Source organism: Epinephelus moara, chromosome 23 (assembly GCF_006386435.1).
Source record: "Epinephelus moara isolate mb chromosome 23, YSFRI_EMoa_1.0, whole genome shotgun sequence".
NCBI classification, from domain to species: Eukaryota; Metazoa; Chordata; class Actinopteri; order Perciformes; family Serranidae; genus Epinephelus; species Epinephelus moara.
Window position 1 is genome coordinate 32,417,021 of NC_065528.1, and position 19,824 is coordinate 32,436,844.

The 19,824-nt window shown below is 43.0% G+C and overlaps 1 protein-coding gene across 2 annotated transcripts in view; it reads left to right on the forward strand.

Moving 5' to 3' along the window:
- The window catches only part of plxnb2a.1 (plexin b2a, tandem duplicate 1), a 263,227-nt gene that overhangs the window by 99,952 nt on the left and 143,451 nt on the right, over positions 1 to 19,824 (forward strand). For both annotated transcript variants that reach the window (XM_050035913.1, XM_050035914.1), the window contains exon 3: positions 14,769 to 14,821. The gene's annotated coding sequence lies outside the window, so the exon portion shown is untranslated. The remainder of the gene's footprint in view (positions 1 to 14,768; positions 14,822 to 19,824) is intronic.

Consider the following 19,824-nt stretch of genomic DNA (forward strand, 5'->3'; position numbering starts at 1 on the left):
TTTACGCCAGACTCTTCCGTGTTGTTAAACTTAATGGTGGGTTGTTATCGTACATCTTATCATACGGAGGCTGGACAGTCAGAGGAGTCACCTCAGACAGACTTTAATAAAAACAACCTGAAAGTTTCCGTAACTGGTTACCCTCCAGATCCCTGAACAGCAGCAGAGTTACATAAAGACAGTTTAGAGAAGGGTTTTACCCAGCATGCCTCTGGCCTCATGAACACACTGATTAACCGTGTGTGTGTGTGTGTGTGTGTCTGTGTGTGTGTGTGTGTGTGTGTCGTCTGATGTGGTGACACAAGGCAGAAGTGGTCTGCTCAGAGAGAGGGAGGGATGGAGGGATGAACACAGAGAGGTGGTGTGTTGTGTTTGGGAAATGGGTCAAGAGGAAGTTGAGGGTGTGTTTTTAACTGTGTGTATTTGTGTGTGTGTGTGTGTGTGTGTGAGACGTTCCACAGCTGAGACCGTGTTGTCGGTCAGTGTGGGAATTTGCTCTTGTGTGTGTGTGTGTGTGTGTGTTGACGGTGCATAACTTAATTCCAGAGGGAAGCCAAAGCAACAGCGCCTCTGTTTCCTGTCCTAATTGCTTAAAATCCTACACAAATAAGCCTCCAACACACACACACACACACACACACACACACACACACAGAGTCATTTACTCATTTTAAACTCGGATGTTTAGAAAAGGACTGATGCAGTAAGTTTGTTTTGACAGAGCAGCTCATTATCTTTTTCTCCGTACCTGAAAACACGTTTGTCATTTTTGGGTTTTTGTCTTCATTTTTTTCGTCTTCGGTCCCTGGATAAACTTTTTATGTCTCTGCACTGATGATAAATGTGGTCGCAGGCATTGTGTTTTCAGTCTGTCGGTCTGTATGTCTGTCCGTTGCATTTTGGTGAACATGACCTCTCGAGAACACCTCAAGGGTATATCCCAAAATATGGAAAAGGTCACTGTGACCTGAGCCCAGTCTCACTCCAAAGTTGTCAAATCCGGTGCTTGGGCAGTGACTTGTGGCGTCAGAAACCAACAAAAAAGACATCCATTAACATCAGCATGATACGCGGCCAGTTGCCGTTATAGCTTAATGGCGCCCAGCAACATCAGGGGGAAATGCGGTGCGACAAGGACGAAAGTTAAGGCAGCGAAAGTCTGAGCGGGGTGGGCAGGAGGGGTGGTGGATAGGTCTAACAACCACCGACTTTCACTTGAGAGAGAAGGGTTTGCGTCCTGTCAATTTGCGGCGTTTCACCGACGTAGTGCTTTTATTTTGAAAGAGACTGTATGCAAACTGTACATTTCCTGTGAAAATAGAAGTGTATTGTGAAAACAGACAATGCATGTAACAGGCTGAAGTTGACACGGCGTCCCAGAACGTCAACAACCAACACACCCAGGGTACCTTGGACGTCATATGTGGACGTGGAAAGTCCATGACCAAATGTGGACATGTGACGAGGTCACAGTGAGGATGATGATGGTCTGTCTCATTTAGTAAACACAATGTCTCAAGAAGACCTCGCAGGGATTTTGTCACATTTGACACAAGTGTTCACATGGACTTAATTATGAACTGATTGGTTTTGGTGGTCAAAGGTCACTGCGTTTATCTCATTTTCATGAAAACGATATCTTAAGAACACCGCTGGGGAATTTCTTCAAATTTGGCACAAATGTCCACCTTGACCAAAGAATAAACTGATTAGAATTTGATGCTCAAAAGTCAAGGTCACTGTGGCCTTGACTCCATCTCATTCTCCTGAACGTGATATCTCAATCCCTCAAATTTGGCACGAACATCCACTTGGATTCAACAATGAACTTATGAGATTTTGGTGTTGTATTGCATTGTATTGTTGAATTAAGTTGTTTTTTTTTTAACGTCATATCTCAGGAACAGAAGGGGAGACATTTGGTCAGACACTGAAATGACTCTAATCTTGAAACTGTGCTGATTGTATAGATCTTCTCTCTAATCTTGAAACTGTGCTGATTGTATAGATCTTCTGTGTGTGAAGCATCCATGTTTTCACTGTTCATGGAGGTCAACATCTGCACGGCGTTAAATCTAGTTCATATTTTTTGTCATTTTATAGACCAAGTGATGACTCTATTAATCCAGACAGAATGACCTGCAGTGAAAATAATCCTTTAGCCCCGGCTGAGCATAAATGTTAAAAACTTGCACCACCTGCACGGCTGCCTTCATTATACATTCCCCAGAATCCAGTTGATCCCGGACACACTCCTCTAATAGAGAACAGACTACAGCGGTTCATCTCCTGCTGCTTCTGTTTGCAGCCTCATGTCAGACAGACTGAACAGAGTAGAATCTGCACACCTCTCCATAAGCTCTCAGGGCTTCTCCTCCCATAACCACCTCATGTTTTATCACCAAGTACAAACTGAGAGCTCAGATCAGGCTGCAGAGTCTCCTCATCTCTAATCAGAGCGCTAAATTTATTATGAGATGGTCAGTAAGCCTCCAGGGAGCACGTGGTGACACCTGGAGTCACGTTTGTCATGTAAATGCTAATGCTGCTAGCTATCATCATTACTTCAACACTGAAAATACAATTTTTGTGCAGCTGGAGAGAACCATCAACTGAAAGCAGCTTTTTTAAATTCTCAGCGTGTCGGGCCTTGTGATTAACCCTTTCACGCCACAGGATCAGATTTATTCTGTGCCGCTCCCAGTGAGCCCTGACAGTGTGACACTGAGCCAACATGTACAGTATAAAAGGACACTGGAAGCAGTGAAGCAGCTAAATGGAGCTCAGCCGTCATTAATGTAGTTATTAACACCTGTGCTGCTGCTACAGTAACATGTCAGAGTGTGTGCCGCGGAGACGTTTGCTGACCTGAACATAAAGCCGTCACAGTCTCCACACCTGTGTAGCTAAAGCATTTGTCCGCAGAAACACAGCTCACTGATGCATTCTGTGTTAAAGGCATGAACGCACGTATGTCTGTGTGTGAGACTGTAAATCAGTGTGTGTGTGTGTGTGTGTGTGTGTGTGAGACTGTAAATCAGTGTGTGTGTGTGTGTGTGTGTGTGTGTGTGTGAGGAGAGAGTACAGTTGCGTGCAGGTTGTGTTTTAGTGAAACAGTTCTGTGAAGCTGTCGGTGTGTTCTGTGAAAAATCTGATTTCAGCTGTTTGAAGTGTGACTTCATGCTTTAAGCAGGAAACCTACGAGCTCACGTCACATCAACATCATCTGCAAACAGAGCAGAGGTCAGAGGTCACTGTGACTCTAACATCACTAAGTGGACAACAAGAAACCTGCCATGTGTTACACTTCATATTTTAACAACCATGACGGTGACTAGTTGTGACCAGAGGAAGTATTTGTCCAGATTGTCCATCTGTCCCATTCTTGTGAACACGATATCTCAAGAACACTTCCAGGGAATTTCTTTAAATTTGGCACAAATGTCCACTTGGACTCAACAATGACCTGATTAGATTTTAGTGGTTAAAGTCAAGGTTAGTTTGACCTTGTCTGTCTCGTTGTTGTGAACAGGATATCTCAAGAACACCTTGAGGGAATTTCTTTAAATTTGGCACAAACGTCCACTTGGACTCAACAATGAACTGATTAGAATGAACTTAGACTACTAAAAGTAGTCAAAGTCAAGGTCAGTGTGACCTTGTCTGTCTCATTGTCATGAACACAGTATCTCAAGAACATCTTCAGGGAATTTCTTTCAATTTGGCACAAACGTCCACTTGGACAGAAGAAGAAACTGATTACAATTTTGTGGTCAAAGGTCAGTGTGACCTCACAAAACATGTTTTTGGCCATAACCTTTTCACACAAATGTCGAACAGGATAAAATAATGGTCAAAAGGTCAAAGGTCAGCTTGACTGTGACATCATCATGTTTTAACGTCATATGTTGCCTACAGGGTGGGAGGAACTGAACCACAGACACATCTCGAACTTGTGGGTTGGCACTAGTCTCGCGTGACCAGCCTCCCTTACTTCAGAATGGGAGTCTGGGGACAATTGTCTTTCGTTTTGTACTAGAAATGGGCGGGGATATCCAGACCGTGTGACAGCATCGCCATAGGTACGGCACGTGTGTTACATGCAACAGAGACGTACCAGAAACACAGAGAGCAGGTTACTGGTGCGTAGTACTGTGATGTAGATTCGTAATGTAGTCAGTCATGGCTCAGGCTACTACACCAAAGAAACGTGTGGATACTTGTCGAGTTTGTTCGGAGTCGTTCCTGTCATCGAAAAATAAGCACCGGATATTTTCTGTTGTACTATGGACACACAAATGTTGTCAGCTGTTGGCAGTAAAGCTCCACCCGGTCGCAGTTCGCTAGCAGAGTTGTTTGTCTTATTTGATTTGAGATAACGCCCTGTCAAACTTAGTGCACGACCCAAATAGTGCACGCAGTGTGTGAGTGCACTATTAGAAGCATCAGATTTGAGACACAGCACCAGACTCCACTGACAAAAACAGTAATTTTACTTCGCTGAACACAGGAGCTGCTGCTCTGCTGCTGCCTCCATCAGTTAGTTAGTTTAATATTGTGCGACTTTCGTGTTTTAAACCCTAAATAACCCAATAAACCCTAAAACTGTGAACACTGCTGCGACTCCAGAGGACAAAAGAATTTGATTTGAGTTCTTCAGATTCACAGATTGTTTGAAAGTTTCCTTTGGAGGCAGTGGAGAGAGAGCATAATTTCTTTAAAACAATATTAAACTGCTGAGCCGACACAAATTATATATAAAACTGTTTTTCTTTAAAGGATGAAACTCACATTCTGATATTTTACGTTATATTTATAGTTTGTATCTCAGTCACAGTGTTTGTCTCTGGACGGTGCGTCCTGTCTCTGTATTCAAATGAAGCAGCGGGTCTTTGTCTCTGCACGAGGCTGCTGTTGTTTGACCGTCTCTCTTGGCACATGACGCATGACTCATGGTGTGTGTGTGGTGTCTCCTGGCGTAGAGGTCAGACAGAGAGCAGAGGGCGTCCCTGCCTCCAATCTGGACCTGCTGAGTGTGTCTGTCCTCCGTCTGCCTCATTTTAAACCAAATCTGCCAGAAACTATGGAGAGAAAATGCTCTCCTATAACTCCTGTTAATGACACGTGTGATTCTCTGCTGTCACATGATTTGTTGAGAAAAGTGTTTTTATGAAAGTTTATTCTTTAAGTCTGAATCATGTGCAGCCCTGGCCTTCTGCCTTGTCTTGCCTCTTACTGATTCACAGCAGAGCGAGTTGTGGAAATGAAAGAGGCAGAGGAGAGGTCAGTGGAGGGTGAGCTGAGAGGAGAATGAACAATAACCTTCTGAAAATGTAATAGGACTCATGGAAATGCTTCAGATATTTCCTCTATCAGTCTGGCCTCACACAGAAATACATTATTTTCTCTGCCTACAAAAGATTTCCTCGTCTTTATGGTACAATGATTTTTAGGTTTGGACCAAACAAACACTGTGAAGGTGTCACACCGGGCTCTGGGTCATTGTGACTTCATCTCTCACCATTTTTACAAACCAATCAATCAGTCAGTTCATGGAGGAATAATCTGCAGGTTCATCCATAATGAAAATAATCAGAAGTTAATGGTTCATAATAATAATAATAATAATAATAACCTTTATTTATATAGCACTTTTCAAAACATATGTTACAAAGTGCTTTACAGAACAATTAAAACATAAAGTACACAATTCCAATGCATGAAAACAATAAATGACAAAACTCAGATAAAATCAAAAAAGGCTTTCCAGTAAAAATGTGTTTTTAGAAGAGATTTAAAAGAGATCACTGAATCAGCCGACCTTATTTCCTCGGGCAATTTGTTCCACAGTTTTGGGGCCCGGACTGAAAATGTTCTCTCCCCCTTAGTTTTCAGTCTGGACTATGGGACGTATAAAAGGCCTTTGCCCGAGGAATGTAAAGTGCGAGTAGGAGCATATGGTGTTAAAAGGTCGTGATATAACTAGGATCGAGACCGTTGAGACATTTGAAAGTGATCAATAAAGTCTTAAAATCAATTCTAAAACGTACTGGGAGCCAGTGTAGAGATGCTAAAATAGGTGTGATGTGATCGTGTTTTTTAGTTCTGGTTAAAAGCCTCGCTGCAGAGTTTTGCACCATTTGTAGTCTGTCCAGGGATTTCTGACGTAGACAGGTCAAAAAAGGCTGTTACAAAAATCGAGCCATGATGAAATAAAAGCATGCAAAATGGTCTCAGTGTCTTTAACAGATAAAAAGGAACGGATCTTTGAAATATTTCTGAGCTGATAAAAACGTGATTGCACTAATTTTGTGGTGTGATATTCGAAGGTAAGATTACTGTCAAACCAGATGCAGTGGGCTTGACGTATTCCACTAGGGACCCAATAGACGGCATCAGTTGATCCTGACTGTGCTGCGATCCAATAACCAAAACCTCAGTTTTTGTCCCATTCAACTGGAGGCCAATAACCAAAACCTCAGTTTTTGTCCCATTCAACTGGAGGAAATTCTCCGACATCCAGTTTTTTATATCCACAATACAATTTTTCAGAGCACCCAACATCCCAGGATCAGTGGTTTTAACTGGTAGATACAGCTGCGTATCATCTGCATAAAAATGGAACTGAACCCCATGTCTTTGTATTATGTGCCCCAGGCGAAGCATGTATAGAGAAAATAAAATCGGTCCCAGGACTGACCCCTGGGGCACGCCGTACTTAAGTGGAACAAATGAGGACATGTGGTTGTTTCCTGCAACACAAAGCCTTCTGTTTGTAAGGTAAGATGAAAACCACTCTCAAACTGTACCTGAGATCCCCACCCAGTGCGTTAGTCTATTTAAAAGATAATGAGCTCCAGCTCGACACACTACAGCAGTGAAATTAAAGAGTTTGGTATTTCTGAACTTGGACTCTTTTAGTAATCGAATATTCTATCGATTATTCTGGCGATTAATTGGATAAGAAATACTGTGTGTTTTCTTACTAGATTACTTTAGCTTTATTTAAGGACAATATATAGAAGAGAAAACACGAAAAGTCTCTGAAATGAGCAACACGTTTGTTTCCGTTTTTGGAAGTCAGAGCTGTGAACCAGTCACGCAAATAACCGATTTCATACGCGCTCATGCTACGCCGCTATTTCTCATGCTGTCAGGAATAATCAGTGTTGGGCAGCAGCTCACTACAAGGTGCAACCTTACGAATTTAACAGCATTCTCAGTAGTGTGGTGGTGACGTCACTACTTTCTGAATCAAATTGCTTTTCAGTCGTGAAGTTAATTGATTGACCAGGTAGCGCAGTAGCGTCCATAAAAGTTACAAGCTCTTTTTTCCCAGGAAGATCTCTGGAAGGCAGCAAACCATTCTCCTGATAAAAGTAAGGATAGTAAAACTGAGAATAAGTGATGTGACTGACGCCGGCGCCACACTGAGGCACGTTGACGACAGAGTTGCCCCTCGTCACAGGATGGCTGGTCTGTCACTCAGCGTCATCGTTGCCATGGTTACAGAGACTCCGCTCAGGACCACTGTTAGCCCGCTGCCTGACTGATAAAGTTTTCTGAGGGTCCCTTTACGCCCAGATATTAAACTTATGGAGCGTATGGATTCATAAAGCCTCATGTGCACTTATATCTCTGTCGTTGTGGAGCTGGACGCACATGCACAAGCTTTGTTTACTCTCACACAGTGAGACACAAACTTTCACACCTGCTGTCGTAATAAATCCGTCTGATCAAAGCTTGTAAACAAACGAGGATTCATCTGTTTTTGTTTCAGTAAACTGAATCTGTTGCCTCCACTCAAACTGAATCCATTTCTCCTGGTTGTTTAAACTTTATCCTCCATCATCGTCTTCAGTCTTATTTGTGGTTTAAAGCTAAAAGCTTGTTGCTGTTGTTGTTATAGCTATCATCATGAGATAAGTGCAGTATAATTGCGGAGCGAGCGGTGCGGTCGCTCCCTAAAGCCCTCGTGATGAATATTTATTGTCTTTTACGCTTTTCAAGCTACTTCCTGATGATGGAAGGAAACATTGTGCGGACTGATGCTTTGCCATCTGGATGTTTAGATGCTGGATGTTAGATGCTGGAACATATGGACACACACACAGTAAAAAAACAAATGAACACACACACACACACTTACACACACACACACACAGGCGGACGAGTCGGGCTGTGCTATCCAGAAGCATATGGTTCTTTGAGATAGAGTGGAGACAGACTGGCCCATTCTGTTGGAAGCACCGAGGGCCTCAACACTGTCAGAAGTGCTGCCAAACAAACTTCACCACACACACACACACACACACACACACACACACACACACACACACACACACACACACAGTCTCGCCTCACTAGCTGCTCTGCTGCTTGTTTCAATGCGAAGTGAAAGGCGACATTCATTTGTGTTTCTGTAGCAGAGGAGAGAAGCGTCTGACTTTAACTCTGTGGAAACAACTGCTGGACAGTAACCAAGTACATTTACTCAAGTACTGTACAGAAGTACAAATATAAGGTACTCTTAGTTAACTTCTTGTGCTTCTATTTACTTTTACTCTCCTCAGAGATGTCAGCAGTTAACTGTTTATCAGTTGCATGTCGGTCTGTCGGTTAATTTTGGGGTCTGGTTGGAGTTAGCTTGTGGCGCCGCTCATCACGGTTGCCAACTCTTTTCCAATGAAAGTACCTCGCACAAACTCCAAAAGTCACTGAGTGGCTGGATGACATCATACACGTATCTGCATATTGATGATGTGATTGTGCATTAAAGGGATAGTGCAGCCAAAAATGAAAATTCAGCCATTATCTACTCACCCATATGCCGAGGGAGGCTCAGGTGAAGTTTTAGAGTCCTCACATCACTTGCAGAGATCCAAGGGGAGAGGAGGTAGCAACACAACTCCACCTAATGGAGGCTGACGGCGCCCCAGATTCAAACGTCCAAAAACACATAATTGAAACCACAAAATATCTCCATACTGCTCGTCCGTTCATTTTTGGGTGCACTATCCCTTTAATGGTGGATTGAAAATTCACCAAATTAGATTCAAAGAAAAATCCACAACAAAACATGTAAATGGCGTGAGAGCTGTGGCACTGTTAGTGCAGCTTCTAATCCAAAGAGTGAGAGCATCAACAAAACCATAGAAACTCAACACTGCTGAACTCCCATGGTGAGCGGCGTCTCGTCTCCCCTGGTTTATTACACCTACTGCACAACGTAAAGGATAGAAGAGAGAAGCGGCGCTGATGGCGAGAGAGCCGTGAACTCAGATTTATCTGAGCAGCATTTATGGAAATTAATTATAAAATTTTTGTCTTTATTTCCTGATGGTCTGAATAAATCATTAATATTGTTGCTTTTTAGAATTAAAGTCACTACGAGGGTTTGAAAAGTCGTTAAATCTAGTGGGTGCACCACTGCAACTCATTGAACAGTTACTGCTCGTAACGCTGTCCAGACCAACACAGCTGCTGTAGAAACATCATGTCCACCTGGTCACCCCAATGAGTAAGTGGTTCAATTTTGAGCCCCAAAACTCCTTTAGCATCACAGTTAGCTCTGTTAGCACCATTAGCAGTGTCAGCACCAACATAGGTAACAGTGCTAATGCGCGATTTGGGGCCTCAAAATGAAGCTGATTACTCACTGTGGCTGCCTTGTGGAGACCAGAGGGTGGCTACTATGTTTCCACGGCAATGCTACCTGGTTACTAGATTTCATCACCAAATGTGGGCACAGCTAGCTAGCTCCTATCAGAGCCTTGCGATGCACAGTGCAGAGCGGCTAAGGCTAATGTTAGCTAACCAGTGGAGACCAGAGGGTGGCCGCTATGTTCGCACAGCAATGCCATCCTGGTTACTAGATTTCATCACCAAATGTGGGCACAGCTAGCTCCCACCAGACCCTGGTGATGCACTGTGCAGAGCGGCTAAGGCTAACGTTAGCTAAGCAGTGGAGATGGAGGGTGGGCAGTGGGCGCTTTGTTTCCATGTGTTAACACAGCTAACCATCTGTCCATCTGTCAGCAACACCAAAAGAAAATAAAAGTCAAAACATTTACATCAAAACATTGAAATGGACGGAGCTTTGAAATGCGGTGCTAAAGCTCACTGAGTCAGTGAAGCGCCGGACTAAAAGGAAGGACATTTGGTATTTCACCAGCTGACGTCAGAAAGACGTTGGACTCTTACATCAGACAAACGTTAACATTTGATAGAATAAAAATCAGGTTGACGATATTTTAAATGTCTAACGATGTTGGAATTTTACGTCATGTGTTTTTAGCATGATGATGTTCTTCAACCGTACGACTACATGTTTTTATTCTACGTCCAGATGACATTGGCATGGGGCGATCGGAAGACGCTGGATTTTGGTTACTTAACAACACAACTTAAAACCAACAAACTCTCAGCTTCATCTGACGTCAGTGTTTTCCGTCAGTTTGAAGTTGGCAGTAGACGTTCTGACATTGAATTTTGGTTACTCAACATCACAACCTAATCAACCAGATATCAACGTTTGAGGATGTTGTTGGCAGCTGGGTCACAATAAATGACGTCCCTGACTGAACTCCATCTGAGAGGCAAACACTGTACTTCTTACTGCGCTCCGTGTGCCTGACAGCTTCAGTCCTCGTCCTGCAGTAAAGATGTGAATCCTTAAATTAAAGCTACCTGTGCAGATGTATGTCTGCGGGCTTATTCAGCAACACTCCGCTGCTCTTTGTTCATTAAAGCCTCCCAGTGTCTGTAGCTTTTTGTCTGTTTGGTTGTCTCATTATGAAGATTACTGCCTAAATTGATTTCTCTTTATCTCCTCAGTTAAAAAGTCCCTTTATTTCAGAGCCTGTGAGCATTAATGTTATCGTCATGAGAGAAAACTGAAGCTCTCGTCTCGTATTATCACAAATTAAAGTGCCTTTAGTTGAATTTGTGCCGTGATGAAGGCAGCTCCAGCTTTTTGTTATTATTCCAGGCAGTAATATGATTTTCTCTCTGATAGATAATACACGATTCCTGCCAGTTTGTGTGAATTAATTATTACGTTTAATTAACATTGCCATCACAGTTCTGTGAATACTTTGATCCACTGCAGCAGGTTCTGGAGCTCATTACGTGAGTTTGGACTGATATTCACAGTGTTCACCTCCAGTGCAGCGTGTGTTGTTTCAAAGTACCAGCTCCCAAACAAATATGAAAGTGGAACATTTCCCCCTTATGATACTTTATAAATGAACATTTATTATCATTGCTGCTGAACAGTTTAAAGCTTCATTCAGGATGACGACACTCAAAGTCGAACTTGAAAGCTGTGAAGCTTTATATGTCTGAAAAGTTTTCTATTTCCGCTTCAAAATGTTGGTTAAAAACACTGATGCCAGAATGGATGGGGTGACTCAGGATGTAAAGCGGGTCTTGCTGTAATGAGAAGATCGTCGGTTCGATCCCTGGCTCCTCCAGTCCCCACGTTGAAGTATCCGCGGACGTTCCATCGGTGTGCGAACTTGAGTAAATGGTTACTGAGTAGCAGGTAACATCATGTATGACAGCCTCGGCCACCAGTGTGTGAATGTGTGTATGAATGGGTCCAGTCCATTTACCATTTACAAGTCTGCCTGTCCGGAGGGTAGGGGCACGAAGTCCAAGGCTCCACATCCAGGAGTGTGTGGACACTGGAGGAAAGCCGATAGACCCTGGTCGTCGATGTCCCACCCTCCCTCTGGTTCTTCTAGCGGAAGAGCAGGTTACATCCCCTGACCTCCTAATGGACGGACTTGTTCTTCCTGGCCGTCCACTTTAGCACCAATTCAAGTCAAAGCATCAACAGACAGCAACGTTTTTCATCAACATTTTAAAGTGGAAACAGACGACTTTTCAGTGAGCTAACACTAGCTAACCCTTGTCAATCATAAGGCTGGGGTGTTGTCGTACAGTTTCCATGGCAGCAGATCGCTCTGTGTTCCTATTGGTCAAAGTGACGGCTCTGAGAAATCGTCGACGACAAGAAGAAAATCAAACATGCTAGACTTTATGTTGGAATGTCATGAGGCGTCCCAGCTGTGGCGTCAGTTCTTGTCTACTATGAAACACTACAGGAGTTGAAACGATGGATTATGGCACGAGACACTCATTGACGTTCACGATCTGAGCTGACACTGTACAGCGTCAGGCTGTAATCAGGCAGATATCTTGTTGTATGAACCTGGCGCTGGCCTGTTAGCTGATGCGTGGAGCAGGTTGGGGTGTTGTCATTGGGAAAAACGCTCGTTCGCATGGTGTCCAGTTAAGATGAGGCGTGACTGTGCTAATATGCTGATGTTAGCAGTTAATGTTAACGACGTTTAATTAGCAGCAAACAAAGGGAAGTTCTGACCTGATGGTGGCGCCAGAGGAAAGTCAGAGGAGTCATGAGGCCTCAGTGACCTCTGAGAACTGAAGATGAAGTTTTTGATTATTTTTCCAGACAAAATTTGACACTTCATAAATATATTAGTTGATAATGAAACTAAAAGTTAATGTCTGTCTGATATTGTTTCAGCACATGAGCCAACAACCCAGAGCGTTCATGTATTTTCTTTTATTTTACTCACTTAATGTTAACCAGTTTATATTTATGACACTTATTGTGCAGCTATTTTGATAATCTAATAATCATTTTTAGTCATTTTTTAACATTTACTGGTGTCATGTTCCTTAAATGTGAGACTTTAATGCTTTTCTTTCTCAGACATGATGATAAACTGATCAGCTTTAGATTATTGGACTGTTGGGTGGATAAAACAAACCATTTAAAGGGAAACTAGACAGCAAGACATGTTTCACTATTTCCTGACTGCTGATTAACAAAATCATTAATTGAAGAACCAAGAAAATATTGGGCAAATTAACTGATAATCAAAATAATTACTAGTACACATTTCTCTCGTGTGCACATTAGATTTCTGCACCTGATAATCTTCATCATTTATATTTGGTTTGCACTCTTTCCCTCTTTGTTTGGCAGCTGCTGCACAACAACTTTCCCTGAGGATAAATAAAGTTTTATCTTATCTTAAATGCTCACATTTATGTAGATGCATTAACGATCAGCCCGTCTCCATCATGATTTCCTTTACTCGTTACTTGACTTGATTGCAGAAGAAAAGAGTCACTGAACCTGCAACAAGAACTTTAATCTGTGACTTAAATACCCACTTTACATATTTATCACTTTAAATATCCCATTAAAATCACTTCACAGCATTTTGATATTAAATCCAAAGCAGTAAACGTTTTTATAGACGCTTCAGAAATCATCATTATTTTTTTACAGGCAGACTCCTGGTTGTATTTCAGAGCCCCACCCTGTTAACACCACCCACACACACACACACACACACACACTGTGTCAGCCCGACACACAGAGCTGACAAATGTCTTTTTAAACTCATGTACGTTTTTAGTGACAATATAAAAACCATCCGCCCCCTCTGTGTTAAACTTCAGTGACTGTGGGAAAACTCAGAGAAGAAGAAAGCAGATGGACTCAGAACTGTTAAACGTGTGAAAAGCAACAAGTTGTGCAATAAAATATGTGCTACGGTGGCCCCCGAGGGTCACAGCCAGATTTCTCTTTGTGTTTCCCCTCACAACTTATTTGGAGTTCTCTTGCAATACATTTTTCACTCCCTGGCAACATCATCGTGTTGTCTCAGGCGCCCTGGCGTGAAGTTACACATTTCAGCTGTGGACGGACGGCCCAGCTTGTTTAAGTTTACTCTCACTAATAATTATATAACACTGCTTATTGATCAGCTGATCATACTGGGTACAGACATGTGGCTCAGAGGGAACAAAAGAAGGAACATATTTTGGGAGCCTTGCCGTGACCCCTGGGGGACTCCGTACAGTCCCTCTCAGAGCTGTCACCTGGTTTTGACCTGTAATCCGAGTGCAACCCTCGAGTCGTTCCTTCAGGATTCAGCACAACTAATTACATTTACTCAGGTACCGTAATTAAATACAATTTTGAGGTACTTTTACTTTACTTGAGTACTTGTAATTTATGCCACTTTATACTTCTACTGCACCACATTTTGGAAGCCAGTATTTTACTTTCCAGTGCACTAAACTTTTATTTGATATTAGTTGGTTTTGCAGATATAAATCCTCTTATATATTATCTATTAGTGTAGATTAAGAAACCAGCAGCTTATCCAGTATTATACTACATATAATTCTTAAATGGGTCATGGGTAGACATATTGGTGGAACCTTTTTTGGTTTGAAAAGACCGAGGCAGCCTTCTGCAACGGGAGGGGCTGTTGATGACTTGTGGGAGGAGCTGTTGATGACGCCGCACGTGCGAGCCACTGGCGGTGGATAAACAGGAAACAGCTGATAGCAGGAATTAGCGAGCAGCTAGTAGCAAGAGGGAAACACAAACCTGACAGACACTGTAAAGATGAGCAACTGGGGAGACAAGGAATTGCGCGCCCTCCTTGTCCTCGCAAACGAAGAGGCCATTACACGTTTTGTTACTTGCTCACGCCCCCCATTGCCCCGAAAAAGGCACATTCTGTATAAACAAAAGTAGGTAGGCGGCATTTTGCTGCACTCCCCGATTTTGTTTTTATACTGCCAATGCTGAAAAAAGACTGATTGGGCTTTCCTGCAAATTTGCACAACTCCTGTTTAAAAAGGGCTTCAGATTACTTCCTGTGTCACTAACCCAAACTGGTTTTTAATAACCTGTGTCATGTTTTGTGTTTCAGGAGAGTGAGGCGTTTGATGTCATCAGAGATCAACAGGTGTGAACACTGAACAGGTGAGAGAGAGTCACAGCGACTTGTATTCTGAAATCTAACTTCCACCTCTGAAAACAAAAAAATACTTTTTCCTTTGAAAGTATTTTCTCCTCGTCCATCTTCCCTCTCTTCGACTCTTTTCACACAGTATTCAGATCATTTTCTGTCCTCCCCTCCCCCGCTGTCATTAGAAACCATTGTGGGTTCCCATGAACGCCATTGGCTGTTTATTTTGGCAGCTGCAGCTTCTTCTGTGGTTTTTGTGTGTGTGTGTGTGTGTGTGTGTATGTGTGTGTGTGTGTGTGTGTGGGTTTAGGGGTTAATTGGAGGCTTCAGGCCGTTTTTTAAGTGATGAATTGTTGGTGAGACCCTGCTGCCCCTCGTACACACACTCTGCTCACATATCAGCCAATTACTGACACTCTACTCACACACACACACACACACACACACACACACACATACACACACACACACACACACCTCTCCGTGTCTTATTATACCGCTCCTCTCCCTCTGTTTGAACTCCATGAAGCTGTGATACACAAACACAATGTTGTTCTGAAGCTGTGGTACGATGATGACAGTGGGCTCAAACACGCTGCACGGAGACAGAAGAACTTTACGACCTGTTTTATCCTAGAAAATATGTTCTTACTGCATGGTCTAACACACACACACACACACACACACACACACACAGATGGAGGCTATAACTCATGTAGGATGAGGAGTTATAAAGTGTTGTTGATGTCAGCCCTTTTTTCATTGTGTGTTTATTGAGGCTTTGTCACCAGACGATGGGCGTGGTCACAGTTTGGTGTGTTTGTGTCGTGACCACGCCCAGCTGAGACGGCGCTCTGTGCACTGTCAGTGCCACGGTGCATTGCTGCTGGGAAAAACCAGCATGTGTATACCAGTGGTTATCAGGGTGAACTGCATCATTAGACTGTGTGAAGTTTGACTTTAGGAAGGTGAAATATTCCATCGTCTCTCTGTGTCAGTCTGTGTCTCCTCTCTACATTGGGGTCTGTGAACGCAGCACAGGTGCAGCAGTTTGTGGAGTTTAAGTTGAGGCGTGGTTTGGATAATTGATCAGTCGATCTGTTCAGAGCTGATCAGATGGATGGATGAGAGGAGCGGCTGCTGCAGAGGCCAGTGAAGGCAACATGTTATGCCTCCGTGCCAGCAAGAGCCGTGGCTGTCCCATTCTTGTCAACACGTTGTCTCAAGAACACGTCAAGGGAATTTCTTTAGTTTTGGCACAAATGTCCACTAGTACTCAGCGATGAACTGATAAGTTTTAGTTGCTCATTGATCAAAGGTCAAGGTCACTGTGACCTTGTCTGTCTCATTCTTGTGAAAACAATATCTCAGAACGCTTGAGAGACTTTCTCCAAATTTGGCACAAAGGTTGACTTGGACTCGAGGACGAATTGATTAGATTTTGGTGGTCAAAAGGCAAAGGTCACTGTGACCTTGCATCTATCTCATTGTCATAAACGCAAGGCTCAAGAATGCCTTGAGGGACTTTCTTCAAATTTGGCACAAAGGTTAACTTGGACTCAACAATGAACTGAACGTCCACTTGGACTGAAGAGTAAGCTGATTAGAATTTTGTGGTCAAAGGTCAGTGTGACCTCACAAAACATGTTTTTGTCTATAACTGAATAATTCATTCACTAATTCTGACAAAACTTGACACAAATGTCTAACAGGATAAAATAATGAAGGTCAAAGGTCAGCTTGACTGTGACATCATCATGTTTTAACGTCATATCTCAGGAACAGAAGGGGAGACATTTGGTCAGATACTGAATTGGTGACTCTAATCTTGAAACTGTGCTGATTGTATAGATCTTCTGTGTGTGAAGCATCCATGTTTTCACTGACATGGATGGAGACTGTCAGAGACACTGGACTGGTGGGCGGAGTCATACAACCACAGGGTGGACTGGTGGGCGGATTCATACAACCACAGGGTGGACTGGTGGGCGGAGTCATACAACCACAGGGTGGTAACTCTGATTAGAACCAGGATAATAATCAGTAGTTTCACTGTCACTGTGTTCTGCTGCTCGTCTGTGTTCAGAGTAGCTCTGCTGCTCCGAGAGTGTGAAGTAATGAATAACTGAACAGTCCAGCTCCAAAACTATAGAATCAAAACGTGGCGGCAGATGTTGATAATGTGGTTGGCCGCCACAAATAAATGAACGTGTGCAAATCCCTCAATCCTGCAGAGTTTGTCAGGTTTAGGAGATGTTACGACGTCGTTGCTTTTCAGAGCAGGAGGCCGTCATGTGTCCTCCCATGTTAACCTCAGTCAGCTGCACTGTAAAGATGTATGTACAGTATCTGTTGTGTCTTTTTCCCTTTTTGTGATTTCAGAAGTTTAAGATTTTTACATCAGTGTGTACTTCTGATGTGCAGAGACGTCAAACTGCTGTAACACTGCGTCCACCTTCAGTCTGTGGTTCACACACACAGGAAGACAGAGTTTGAACAAACAGATTACCTACTGTGGTAATGGTTGTAACACCTCAGTGTGTGTCGCTGCCTGCAGACGGGCTGCAGGGTTATTTTGCCCATTTAAGGCTTTTCTGTCTCAGTAAACAGAGTTTATTGTCTCAGAGTTTTTTCACTGCACAGAATCAATCTCGTTCTTTTAGCGAGGAAACATTGAATATTTAGAGACCAGCTGAAGTTTAAACATGTTATTTAGTAAGATCAGCACTTGGAGTCAGAATGTGTGTCTGTGGCTCTTCACACACTCCAACTGGACCCAGATGAAACCCCCCAGTGTGACCAGTGGATCTAACTGGTCTCTGTGATCTGCCTCTGTCTGCCAGCTCACATAAAAGCGTATCACTGCAGTGTGTGTGTGTGTGTGTGTGTGTGTGTGTGTGTGTGTGTTTCCTCCACTTCCCCTCCTGTCTTCCATCCATCACTGCTTCCCTCCATGTTCTCAGTTCTCCTCCTCCGTCGAGTGTTTTAATAGTTCCTCTTGTTCCCATAAACGGCTTCATTTTCTCAGCCTTCCCAGGAGCTTGTACCTTGTCACTCTCAAATCTTATGAAAGCAAATACAGCGGCCTGTATGTGTGTGTGGGAGTGTTTTTAAGATCTCACTCTCTCAGGGTCAGATCATTCATCCCTCGCTCATATTAAAGGTGTACTGACTGCGTCTGAGAAGTCTCGCTCAGCTCAGTCTGATTCCTGTTTCCACGGTTGGATTTGCTTTTTATTGTCAGCAGCTTCAGCGTGTTTTTCCCCTGAACAAATAATTCAGACTGCAGTCCTATAAACTCAGAGATGTTCCTTTGTCCACGTTCAACCCTCAACCTCAATGTAATTACAAGTCTCCACCAGAAATCTGAAATCTGATCTGAAAACTAAACCCAAAAAATTAAATATAACTCAGCAGGGCTGTACTCTGGAGGTTTGAAACTTGGACTTGAGTCAACACTCGACTGGGACCTGACTGCTCTGCGACTGGGCTCTGGAAAGACTTAAATCAACTTGAGACTGAAAAGTGAAACATTCAGATCCCAAGTTTTGACCACAGACTCTACACAGAGACACACGCCTCGAGTACTTGGTCTCAGCTATATCAGAACACCTCAGGGACACGGAAGACTTGCAACTGACTTGCATTTTGCATGTGAAGTCTTGTGACTTGAACCTCAAGCCTGAAAGATGTAGAACTTGATGTGAGACTTGTTTTAGCAAGACCTGAGACTTGACATGTTTCAATTGGTTTGAGACTTGCTTTGACAGACATGATATTTGACTTGTCCCCACCGACTTGGGACTTGACTTGAGACTTTAGATGTTTAGCCCAGGCTTGGACTTCTTTTAATTCACTTGGGAATAGCTTTTCTAAGACTTGATATTACGTTTGGACTTGCTTGAATTAAGACTTGTCTGAAATGACTTGATTTCACAAATATTTTGTCAAAACTCGACTCAGACTTAAGTTACCAAAATGACGACATGGCACTCGATTGGGACCTGACTTCTCTGTGACTTGACTCCATAAATACTTGATTCGACTTGAGACTTCAAGTGAACACCTTCAGGTCTCAAGTTCTGACCTGAGACAGCACTATGCAGCGAAGCACACCTCAAGTATTTAACTAGACTAAAACATTAAAAGGACTTGTTTTCAGGTATGTAAAAACACCTCAGGGACATGAAAGACTTGCAACTGACTTGCATTTTGCTTATGAAGACTTGTGACTCGACCCACAAACCCCGGAGGATGTGGAACTTGATGTAAGACTTGTTTTAGCAAGACCTGAGACTTGACATGTTTTGATTGGTTTGAGACTTGCTTTGACAGACATGATATTTGACTTGGGACTTGACATGAGACTAAACAAGTTTAGCCCAGACTTGGACTTCTTTTGTTTAACTTGGGAATTGCTTTGATGAGACTTGATATTTTGTTTGGACTTGTCTTAACTAACTCGGGGCTTGATTTCAGAATTGTTTTGCAAAGACTCGAGTCAGACGTAGGCCACAAATATCCCTGGATTTAAGACTAGGGAACAGACTCAGCACTTGTTTTTGACTTGATAATTTCCCCAAGTCCTCTGTAGTCACTCTCAGATGTGATCAGTGGATGAATGTGAGGAAAAATCATTTTTTTCCTGCATTTATTTGGTTTCACAAGTTTTTATCAGCTTTATTAACTAGAGGCGACTGCACAGACACTCGGAGATGAACTCAAGTCTGTTCTTTAAATATTGAACTTGGGAACAAACTCGAGTTCTTGGGTCCAGAAAACATCGACAGCGACTCTCTGAGAGCTTCAGACAGAGTCAGAGACTGATTCATCACAGGTTCTTCATTTCAGCTCGAACCTCAACATGTCTGCTGCTGCTGGAGGTACACTGTGTGTGTGTGTGTGTGGCTGTGTGTGTGTGGCTGTGTGTGTGTGTGTGTGTGTGTGTGTGTGTGTGTGTGGCTGTTGTGTTTGGATTTTGTCCCAGAAATGTTTCACTGCATGAAATGTGAGGTGT